Source organism: Octodon degus, unplaced genomic scaffold (assembly GCF_000260255.1).
Source record: "Octodon degus isolate 3935 unplaced genomic scaffold, OctDeg1.0 scaffold00162, whole genome shotgun sequence".
In the NCBI taxonomy this organism is placed as follows: domain Eukaryota; kingdom Metazoa; phylum Chordata; class Mammalia; order Rodentia; family Octodontidae; genus Octodon; species Octodon degus.
The window spans coordinates 2,269,166-2,281,712 of record NW_004524738.1 but is presented as its reverse complement, the minus strand read 5'-3'; the positions used below and the strand labels follow the sequence as shown (position 1 = coordinate 2,281,712).

The window sequence follows — 12,547 nt, the reverse complement described above, 5'->3', positions numbered from 1 at the left end:
AAAAAAAAAAAAAAAAAAGCTGTCAGGGATGAAGTTGGTTCTCCTGGAGGACCTTGTCATGTTGGCTTTTCTGATGAACTTGGCTGCCTTCATCATCGAAGGATCTCAGGACTTCGTTGCTGCTGAGAATAGCTATGGTTCACTTTGGGGGAGCTCTGGTCCTCACTTTGAGCATCGCTTCCCGGCTCTGGAGGGGAAGATGGTGCACGGCTCAGTCTCCTAAGCTTGTTGTTTTGGTTTTCCTGACAGGAACTCAGCTTTTCTCATTACTGGGGGAGCTCAGGACTTCATTGTTTCTGAGGATGGGTGTGGTATTTTGGGGGGAGCTCTGGTGCTTACCTTGAACCTTGTCTCCTGGCTCCAGGGCAGATCCATCAGCCTGCTAGCAGAGATCCTTCATTCTGCTGGCGTAGACTTTCTAGCTTGTACCACTGACCTTTGGGCCTTTCCAGCACAGAGCCATGAAGCAGGCCTGCACGAGACATTGTCATGGGCTCTAGGCCTCCAGTCGGACTCACAGGGAACATTGTTATGAGCACTAGATCTTCAGCTGGACTCATGCAGGACATTACTGTGGGATCCGGGCCCTCAGCTGGATTCTTTGGTCTTTAGTGTTGGAAAGATTTCCTGTACTCTTTTGTATAAGATTCTTTGGGTGACTACTATAAATAATCTTGTACGATATGTGTCCTGTGTTATATTATTCTCCTTGCAAACCACTAAACTACATCAGATTCTTGCCTAGCCTCCTTCTGGTCTCCTTGCCTCTGTTCTCACCTCTGCCGTCCACTTGAAAGTGGCTGGAGGGTTGGTTTGGTTTGGTTTTTGTGGCAACGGTGATTGAGCTCTGGACCTTTGCCGGCCAGGCCAGTGCCTGTGCCATGGAGCTACCTCCCTGGCCCAGCAGCTGGAGTTTTAAAAGTTCAATGTATTGAACTTTAAAAGTTCAACCTAAGACTGGGCGTGGTGGGCCATGCCTGTAATCCCAGCCCTTGGGAACCTATAAACAGGTGGATCACTATGAGTCCAATCTAATAGTGAGACCATGAACACCCTGTAGACCCTTCTCTAGCATACAAAAATAAATAAAAATAAAAAATAAAAGTTCAACCTAAAGAATCAGATTATTGCTTTGCTCAAAACCCTCTTGAAGGGGCTGGGGAAATAGCTCAGTAGAATAAGTGCTTCCCTGGCAAACGCAGGGGCCTGAGTTCAACCCCCAGTTCTGCCAAAAAAAGAAGACAAAAAATGAAACAAAAAACCCTCTTGAAGCTTCCCTGTCACTGAAAATAAAACCTCTCCCTCCTCTTGACTGTCTGCCCCTTTGAGCCCTTCACTGTTCTCTGTAGCACCCATCATCATCTAGTGACCAAGCAACTCTTTTCAGTGGGAGGGGTATGGGGGAAGATTCCCCCATCCTCATGGGGAAGTCCCCAGCCCACCCCCAGCACATAAACCCCCACGAGTTGCCACTCTTGCCCACTGCTGCACTCCTAGAGTCTAAAACAAGACACTGGGGGAGCTGGTGAGATGGCTCAGTGGTCTAAAGCACCTACTTAGAACAAGCTTAGCAAAGCACACGGACCGCGGTTCAATCCCGCAGCACCACATGCCAGCCAGCCCCGCCCCCTGGTGAGCTGAGCTGGCCACACACACACACACACGCACACACACACAAATAAAATAAAATAAAATAAAATAAATAAAAAAAATAAAACAAGACACTGGGTACATGGTATGAATTTAATAGTACTGCTACTCCATTATTTAATGGCCAACTCACGGTCCTGCAGCTAGATTATTGAATGAAGTGGTTGATAATGAGGAATTGTCTATAGTTTGTGCATTGCCCTATTCAGAACAAAGAAATGATCAAAGGACACTCCAATGTGATGACTTTGCTTTTGCTTACATAGCTCCTACATGTAGTACTATGATGTGTAACAAACATGAAACTACTGCACCACACAGCACCATCAGCAGAGTACAGTAGTGTACTCTTCACGAGGCCACCATAACGCTGCACTGACACTCATGTTCCTGCACAAGTCCAAATAAGGTGGTGAGTTCAAGCAGCAGGTTGTAAGTCTGAACAGCGTACCTCAGCTCTGAGTGCAAATAGCCGTTAACCAGAAGGATCATTAAACAGGGAAGATCCATATGAATGAATACTGTAAATAAGTGGATGACAGAGAGCATTGTCAGCAGTGGAAGACCACAGTCATGCACTGCATAATGACATTTTGATCAACAAAGGACTGATTACGCAACAGCGGTCCCATAAGTTTATATGGCTTACTGGCGTCCTAGTGTCTTGGCTTGTGTAACTATGCACTGAGATGTTTGTACAGGGACTAAATCACCTAACGAAATGTTTCTCAGAATGTCTCCATGCTGCTAAGTGGTATGTGACTGTAACTGCCACTACTGTGTTTATTGGGCCCTACACAAAATATTTATTCGCATTTCCCAAGAAGGCCTTGTGAAGGGAGAATACAGTTATCTGCATTCACAGATGAGGCCTTGAGGCGGTTAACTCGGGCCCTTGGCCTTCCGCTGGGGTCACTCCTGGGCAGCCCATGTTCTCCCACTTCATTTGCTCCTTCATTAGCTCTAAGAGGAAAGGGCAGGGATCCCTGTTGTACAGATAAGATAAGCCAACACCTCCCTGCAGCACAGCCTGGGCTTCGTACAAGGCCATGTCCGGCTGGCCTGCCTGCCTGTTGGTCCTGCGGGCCTCCTGTGTGTTTTCAAGGGCATGTCTTTGGGGCCGGGGAGATGGCTCAGTGGAATAAGTGCTTCCCTGGCAAGCACAAGGGCCTGAGTTCAATCCCTAGTTCCTCAAAAAAAAAAAAAAAAGAAAGAAAGAAAAAAGAAAATGTGTAGTAAACTTCAGAATGGCCAGAAATGTAGATTTTAAATCTTCTCATCACAAAAGTATGTGAGACAATGAATATATTAATTAGCTCAATTAAGCCATTTCACAATATGTATATACAGCTTATACTCTGATAATTTCAGCTACTCAGGAAGCTGAGGCAGGAAGATTGGAAATTTGAACCTAGCTTGGGCAACTTAGTGACATCTCAACTCAAAATAAAATAGAATAAAAAGGATTTGGAGCTGTACCTCTGATGATAGTTTGCCTAGCATGTGTAGGATATTAGGTTTTACCTTCAATACTTAAAAAAAAGTACATATATAATATAGTTTTACAGTTGTACACCATAGATAACAATTTGTTGGGCCGGCCAAATAGCTCAGCGAACTAAAGCACCTGCTTAGACACGCGCAGGGACCAGGGTTCAAACCCCAGCTTGCAGTGCCGGCCCCACCCTGGGACTCACTGAGATGGTGATTGAGACTGGGCATGGCGGTGTACGCCTATAATCTTAGTGCTTGGAAGGCTGAAAACAGGAAGATCACTAGTAGTCTGATCTTTGTGGTGAGACTCTCTAGACCCAGTACTTTAAAAAAAAAAAAAAAATCGTTAACCATTTGTTGTCAGTTAAAAAGAAATCAGAACATAGTCTGACAAGTGAGTTTGTTCTGGTGTGCAACTGTGTTCACATGGAAAATCTAGCAAATACTCCTGGCACCGTACTGTCAACCTGATGCTTAACTAAGAAGAACACAGCTTCGTGACAGTCAGACCACTCTGGCTACTCTAGGATACAGATGCTGACTAATGACAGGCACAGTCCATTCGGGGCTCACCTTCAAGGCTCCATGACATGTGCAGGGCAGCACGGAGAGAGGAAGAAGCCTGCCTTTGGCATCCCAGTCCTTCCTCCATTTGTACCTGGTGCTGTTACTGCCTAGGGAAGGTGCGGGACAAGTCATTGCTAAGGAAGGGCCCCGGGGGGTTGGTGGTGATGCCCTTGATGACCAAGTCACGGGGCTGCTTGGACAGTTAAACCATGTTAATTTTACCAGTTATTTTCCTTTGGTATGGTCTGCTGGCTGAGATTGTCACTGAGTATTCTCCGTCTCTGTCTTTGTCTCTGTCTCTCTCCCTCCCTCCATCTCTCTCTGTCCTAGGCCCCCCTTCTTTCCTTGTCACTCACCCACTTCCACCCTCCTGGGCATCTGAGAGCTGGAAGCATGGGACTTGTTCCTCCGCAGTGATCCCAGCCAGGCTCCGTGGCTGGCAGTAGGTGTCAGCTCACTTGTCAGCTTCAGCCACTTGCTCCCAGTGGCCCTTAGAACTCTAACCTTCTCGAAAAGAATGTGAATGATTGGTGATGCCTGCTGGGGCCCAGGAGGAGGGACTCATACAGGTCACCACACAAGTTATACCCCCTGCCACAAAGTGCCCCAGCTCCAGGCAAGAACTGGGGTCTAAGTAGTTTATTTGAGAAGATGTATCAGAGGGAATGAAGAGAAGAGAGCTGGCAGTGGGCCTGGGAGTTATGCAGCCTGGGGAAGGGAAGGACTTGTATCCGCCATTCTCCCAAACTTCCAAATGGACGTCAGTGCCTATTGGAGAATGTCTGTGGCGTGCATGGAGAGGTATCCATCACGTGTACTCCAACTCCAGTGCCTTCTCCCAATAAAGAACACCAGTCCTGCTCTGACAGTGGCACTCGATACCAGCAACTCATTCCTCCAGACAGAGCAGGCCGGACCCCAAGTTGATGAGAGGGAGCAGCGGGGCCCATAGGACACACGTGGGCATTGAAGTTGGCCACACTGTGTGCCCTTGGGCACGTTACTGGACTTCCCAGCCTCCTCCTGGTGATCTCCAGGTGATGGTTTTTGCTGCCTGGGTTTCTGTGAGGCTTCTCTAACATTTTCCCTCTGAGATCCTTCCCTGACTCCTAACTTACCATCCCCACCCCACCCGCATCGAGAGGTGCTGGCCTCGTCACACATGTAGAACCTAGCCTCTGGTGACCCAAGGACTCTTACTGGGGACATATAAGTGGACAGGGCCCGCTGGGCATAGAGCCAGGCTTGGGATCTCTAACGTGTAAAGTAACAGTTTTTTGTGACAGGAAGAAGACATTGGGATTTTTCTTTTCTGCTCATTTTTTATTATCTTTTCAAAAGTTTTATTTTGAGACTGGGCCTGGTGGCACGTGCCTGTAATCCCAGTGCTTGGGAGGCTGTAAACAGATGGATCACTATGAGTCTGATCGATGTAGTGAGACCCTGAACACCCTGTAGACCCTTCCCTAAAATACGAAAAAAAAAAAAAAAAAAAAAAAAAAAAGGCCTATTTCTAGAGCTGGGGAGATAGCTCAGTGGTCTCCGCACTTGCCATGCTGGCCCCAAAACCCTGGATGTGCCATGCTGGCCACCAAACCCGGGCATGGTGGTGTATGCTTGTAATCCCAGTGCTGGAGGCTGAGACAGGAGGATCACTGACTCCAATCTAAGTAGGGAGGCCCCTACTCACATAAATAAATAAATAAATAATTTTTTTTTTTTAAAGTTCTATTTCTGTTTTGGATTTTTCTTTTTTTTTTTTTTTGCAGAACCAGGGATTGAACTCAGGCCCTTGTGCTTGCCAGCGAAGCACTTATTCCACTGAGCCATCTCCCCAGCCCCTATTTTGGCTTTTTAACATCTATCCTAAATAGACTATATAAGCGCTTCTGTGGAAATAGATGCTGTGATCAAAAATAATTTATAGGCGTGTGACCTAAACATTGGGAAATTAGTATAATCGAGTCTTCCCTCTTGGCCTGGGTACCTCGTGTCTGGCATCTCCCCTGCTTAGGATCCCTTCCACACCCTTTCCGTTTGTCTCAGGGTCTTCTCATAGGATTACTTCTTGCTGAAGTTCAGTCCCTGGCTGCTAACAGTTTATAAAGGAATCTGCTACTTGTTACTTACGTAGACACCATGACGGCCACAATTCTGTTCTTCTTGTACCTCCCCAGGGCTCCTATGCTCACTTGTGCTACAACCAGACCACGCCTTTGCTGTCCCCTGGGCACGCCCTGAGTGTCCCTGCCTTGTGCCTTTTGTTGATTAAGACCCTGCAGATGTTGATCTCATCTGACTCCAAGACCCACAGCAGAGGCCATTTGCATCATAAACTTCTCTGGATCCTCAAACACCAGGAGAAGCCTCTATCAGGGCTTCTTGGGAGCCACACCTGGGCGGCCCCAGCGCTGCTGGGTCAAGACACACTAGGTGATCACTGGGGCTCATTGGAAGGTAAAGATGTGGGCTCCTTGTTCAAAAAGAAAGAAAAAGTGTGTCTAAAATTCTAAATCACAGGCCGGCCAAATAGTTCAGTGCATTAAAGCATCTGTTTAGGCAGATGCACCCGCGAGGGTTTGATCCCCGGTGTGCCGTGCCGGCCCTGCCCCCAGGGTGCGCTGGGACGGCAACTGAGACTGGGCTGGAGGGACGTCCCTGTAATCCCAGCTCCTGGGAGGCTGAACACAGGCGGATCACTGCGAGTCCGATCTATATAGTGAGACCCTGTACTAAAAATAAATAAAACATTGAATAAATAATATTCTAAATCACAACACTTTTCCTTCCCAAGATCTCTCTCAACCTGGCCTGGTGGTTTTTGTTGCTTAAGACAGATGCTGATGGCGAGTGTGCACCCTCAACAGCACCCAGCCACCCTGTCCCCTGCAAACCGCACAGATCTGTGATTGCCACCAGAGTCCCTCTTCAGCAGCTTCCCCTCCACTGGATTGGCCTGTGAGATGCCGTGACCCTTTCCCATGGGTCTGTCACTCCACCCATGGTGGACAAGTGCTTCCCAAGGATTACCACTTTTCTGGGCGGATGTGTTGGGAGACCGGAGCAGGGTGGACAAGAGGCTAGCTCCGGCTGAGTGACCCACTGAGGGTGGTGCTGCTGAGCTGCCCAGCACCATCCACAGCCTTAAAGAACTTGCCACATAGTGCGACACCTCCCAGACTCTGAGCACCATTCTCCTCTTACTCTACCATAGAGGACCACATGCATTATCATTATTTATTTAGGATCTTTTTCCTTAGAGCATCCAATGATTCCCTCCAATAAATTTGTTCCTGAGAGTCTATTTATCAGTGTAATAGTATAGATTTATTATATCCATATATTTTAAGACACATTAAAATAAATACTAAACTATTAAAATATTAAAAATCCCAGTCTGCATTACCAAATGCTTCTCATGGACCGGCCCTGGGTAGGTGTCCTTAAGAAAACAATGGTGGGAGAGCAGAGGGTTGGAGTTCACCACAGGCATGTGTGATCGGAACCCAGAGAGAACTGGCGTTGTAGTAAGAGACACCACACTCGCACAGACCATGCAGGAAGAGGGGCCCCAAAGCTGGGGTGTAATGCTCTATGTTCATTGTCTTAAAATGTTCAATGACTGTCTCTCTTAGGGTTGTGCTTTGTGAATCTGATGGGACAATGAAGAACGTGCTGGCGGCTTGGAATCTTGGCCCAAGTCACACTGCCTTCTGCCACCTCCACAGGACAGGGACTAGAAGTGCCACAGTGTGAGCCAAAAGTGAATGAGTGAATGAACAAACAAATGAAGGAAGCAGCTAAACAAAACACAGGGATGCCATGAGCCTCTCTTCACATTAGGGAGGATGCTTTCTTTAGTTTATTTATTCAGGATTAATTTATATACTTTTAGAAAAAAATGTGAAAGTAATTAATTTTTTAAAATACACAGATGTGCCGGCCCTGCCCCTGAGGTGTGCTGAGATGGCAATTGAGACTGCGCATGGTGGCACACACCTGTAATCCCAGCTCTTGGGAGGCTGTAAAGAGGTGGATCACTACGAGTCCGATCTAGTAGTGAGACCCTGAACACCCTGTAGACCCTTCCCTAAAATTAAATAAATAAATATATTGAAGTCCATTGCGGAGTGACATGCCTGCCCACCTTTGGGGGCCTCTTCCCTGACCCTGAAATGCAGAATCATGGCTGGAGCAAAGCAAATTTATGGGACATGCAGGGTCCCCTCAGGCAGTCGGGGCTTTCAGCTGGCCCGGAGGCTGCATTCTTCAGGTGGCCTGAGTTCACTCTCTGTGCCATTAGGGGTTTGTGACTCCTACAGACATGTGCTACAGCCCATCAGCTGACACCCTTGGGAAGCCCTGGATGAATGCGTGGCTAAATCCTTACCTTCAAGAAGCAGTCAGCCCAGAGATGAAGTTCAGCTTTACTTTTAATCAAATGTCACTTTATCAAAGAACAAAGCCACAGAATTTTAAAAAGATCAAAGACTGAAATGTCACATATGACAAACATTTGGGAAATAAGATTTCCTAAAATAGACAAAAGGAAAGAACACATGTTTAGTGTTGCGAGCCACCTGCACCCTCGCTCATCTTTGCCAGGGGACCTTTGGCTCATGTCTTGAGTAAGCATTAATATATGTCGATGTGGCTTACAGTATGTATGAAATAGATGATAAAAAGGGCATTTCTAGCATGGAATTTCAATTACTGGAACATACTACCTATGTTTTCACATACTTTTAATGAGAAACTTTATTTTGAAGTTTTAAAGTAAGCATTTGGAATGGTCACATCTTAGGGCTGATTATAAGAGATGGATGCACACACTCATTGCAGAAGCCAAAGGTTCCCTCCTAATTCTCCTTCCCAGATATGGTCAGGGTCTTCAGATCATTCTGTGTTTTTGTGCACAGGTGAATGTGTGTGTGTGTGTGTTCATATATACCATATGAGGTGTGATTAAAATATACAGTAAATGCTTCAAGTTTTAAAAAGTATTACAGTAAAAGAGGGGGCCTGCCCCTTAGCTCGGTCCTTTAAGTGGCTGCTTCAACCAAGCAGTCAGGCTCAGGTTGCTGGGGTTTGATCCCCACAACTCAAGCCAGCCAAACCTGCCCTGAAGGCATTCAGAGCAAAAAAGTATTACAGTAAAAGACACATTGCTGGGCTGGGGAGATAGTTCGGTGGGCATAAGCACCTGCCTGGTAAGCACAAGGTCCTCAGTTCAATCCCCAGTACCAAAAAAAAAAAAAAAAGATACATTGCCATTAATCCCCCTCAAGATGCTCCCCCCTTGCTTTGAACACACTTATCCCCCAACCTTTTTAGCCACTTTCTGAAGTAGTCCTGGAAGCCCTCTTTTGCCAGTATCTCTCTCTCTCTCTTTTTTTTAAATCAGAGATTGAATTTAGGACCTTGTAATTGCCAGGCAGGTTTTTATGCCACAGAGCTATCTCCCGTGCTTGTCAGTATCTTTAAGGTATGATCAAAAGTACACTGAAATGACAACAACAACAATAATAATAGACAAAAAAAGCCAAGTGATGGTGCATGCCTATAATCCAAGCACTCTGGGGGTTGAGGCAGGAGGATTATTGTGCGTTGGAGACCAGCCAGGCTACAAAGTGAGCTCAAGGCCTGCCTGAGCTGCATAGTGAGACCTTGTCTCAAAAAAAAAAAAAGGTTAAAAAAAGAAAATAAGGACATTGAAGGTTGCCATCAGGCATGCACAAGGCATGTGCAACTCTTGGCTCTTGTCCAAAGTCAAATTGAGGGCTCGCCGAATAGCTCAGTGGATTAAAGTGCCTGCAAGCAGGCCCAGGAGCCAAGGTTCAAAGGCCCTGCTCCGGGGGTGCACTGAGACAGCAATTAAGACTGGGCGTGGTGGCACACACCTATACTACCAGCTCTTGGGAAGCTGTAAACAGATGGATCACTACAAGTCCAGTCTAGTGAGACCCTGATCACTCTATAGACCTTTCCCTAAAAAATACAAAACAAAAAACAAACAAACAAAAACAAAGTCAAAATGACCAGGAAAGGTAGGTGTTTTTAACTGATCCAGGTCAATGAGGCACTCATGAAAGAGGACTCCAGAACCACTTTAGAAAGTGGCAGGAATAATAGGCTAAGTGTGTTTGAAAAGAGCAAGAGGATTTTGAAGGGGATTAATGGGAATGGGACTTTTACTGTAACACATTTTTAAAATTTAAGTACTAACTGGAATTTAAAAATTTTTTTTATTCATTTATTTATTTGGTACAAGGTCTCACTACACAGTTCAGACTCAGTGATCCTCCTGTCTCAGCAACTCCAGCACTGGGATTACAGGTATGTGCCACCAAGCCCAGTTTCAGTGGCCAGTGTGGCGGACCTGGGGTTGCAGGGACAGGGTAGCATGTAGTACTAGGGATTGAACCTGGGACCTTGCCTTTGCCAGGCAGGTGTTTGGACCACTGAGCTATGTCCCCAGCCTCCTCACTTGAGTTTTGATCACACTCCATATATTACTGCTGTTCTATGAGATTTGCCTCTTTCGCATGACTAAACCTAGAATATTTTTTAAGGAGCTCCTAAAGGTGAATCCTACGAGAAGGCTTCAAGATGATCAATCAATTTTAAATCAGATAGTAGAGCTCTGGAATCACTAGTGTCTTGTGAATCAGAGGATCTCTCCTAATCACTGCAACTAAAAATGAGCACCATGTGTATTTACCACTTCCTGGGGAAATGGCCCACTTTTTCTGAAAGCATCTATCCTCATGTCCCCAACCCACAAGCTGTCTTGCGTAGCCCAGATGCAACTGTGCTGTGCGTCCCAAAGGTTGTGGTCTCCCCGCCTGGCCACAAAGGTCACTTCCTAACCCACCCTTGTTAACAGACTGGTCACGCTCCTCCTGAGAAGTATGCATTCTGGAGAAAAAGATTAATTTACTCCAACATGTAAGAAGAAAACTGCATCATCAAAGTGAATACTGTTTAATTAGGTGCCTATAAAGTGGATCATAATGTCAACTTCATTACATGATAAATTGAGTACATTGAAAATTTTCATTATATTTGCAAAATAAATTGAGAGTAACATTTCCTCCTTTCCAGAGTTCTTAAGGCATGCACAGGGATTGTGAAGAAATAATGTGTTGTTCATACTCTATTTTCTTTTGTTTTTTTAAAAAAAATATGGAACGCTTGATGAATTTGTATGTCATCCTTGCACAGGGCCCATGCTAAGCTTCTCTGCACTGCTCCAGTGCTAGTGTATATACTACCTATTTTCTTAATTGTTAAAATCACTTAAAAATATTTGGAAGGGCCAGCGAGATAGCTCAGCAGACCAAGCACCTGCTTAGGTGAGAGCAGGGACCAGGGTTCGATCCCCAGCACCATGTGCTGTGCCGGTCCCGCACCTGGGCACTCTGAGCCAGCCACTGAGTCTGGGTATGATGGAGCACGCCTGTAATCCCAGTACTGGGAAGGCTGAAAACAGTCCGAGCTATGTAGTGAGACCCTGTACCAAGTATATTAAAAAAAAAATGTTTTAAATACAGAAACACACACAAACACACACGTACACAGTCAGGCCTCCATACCTGTAGGATTCACACCTGCAGATTCAACCAATTCTGCATTGAAAATATTAGGGGAAAAATTTGCATCTGTACCAAACAGGTACAGACTTTTCATATTATTATTCCCAAAGCAATAACGTATGACAACTATTTACATAGTTTTACATTGTAATAGATATTATAAGCCATCCCGAGATGATTTAAAGTATACAGGAAGATGTGCATAGGTTATATGGAAATGAGATGTGATTTTATATAAGGCACTAGGATACACATGGGTCTTGGTACCTGGAATCTATTGCTTGTAGATGTGCGTATTGGGTGTGTCTGTCTGTGTGTGTCATGTTCCTGTCTAGGATTCTATAGGGGCATGTTTGATGTGAGGGTCTTCAAGAGTTTCAGCCTCTGGGTCAGCACAGTCCAAGGGATCCGGCAGAGTCTCCTGCAGACAGGAAGTAGGTATTGTGCTAAGTCAGAGGAGGTTTTCCTTGAATGATCTCTAAAAATAGTACCCAGCATATGGAGCAGGATGCTGATGGGTCTGGGAACCAGGAAGATCAGAGATCAACCAACATGGAATCCCTACAACCTGAGGATGTCTTCATGGCTCCCCCTGGCCGTTTAGAAAAACTTATAAAAACGAATCACACACTGCCATGACAGCCAACATCTTACTGTGGCTTAGATGCCCCTTAAACTGTGAATCCATTGAAAATTGCACTTTAAAAATATTAAAGTCTCACTTATATACTAAAGTGTATACATCTTATGGATATCGCTGAGTGACTTTGTACAACTGTACACATTCAGGTTAGCACCCCCAAATCAATCTGTAGAACATAGCCATCACCCCAACAGAGCCCTCTACTCCCCACCAGGGAAACACTCCTTCTTTTAAAACGTCATAGCTGTTTGTTCGGATCCTTATGAAAGGTTGGTGTTGCCTGGTTTTGTTTTGTCTTGGAGGATTTCTTTTTGGCTTTTTGAGACAGGGTCTTGATATACAGCTCAGACTGACCTTGAGCTCACTTTGTAGCCCACGCTGGTCCTGAACTCAAAAGGATCCTCCTGCCTCAGCCTCATTAGTGCTGGGATTAGAGGTGCGCACCGCCACATGCGATCATTGCCTCTTATTGGGCATCATGGAAATGGACCTGTACAGGCCCCCTCTGATGTGTTTGGCTTTTTTTGCTCCACATGGGACATGTGAGGTCCCTCCCACCAGGAGTTAGCAGTGACAGACTCGCCCATAGCCAGGCACC

At 45.7% G+C, this 12,547-nt stretch overlaps 1 pseudogene; it reads right to left on the bottom strand.

The window, feature by feature from the left end:
• Positions 1 to 10,890: 10,890 nt before the first annotated feature.
• Positions 10,891 to 10,989, bottom strand: LOC111813063 (annotated as a pseudogene).
• Positions 10,990 to 12,547: the final 1,558 nt, after the last annotated feature.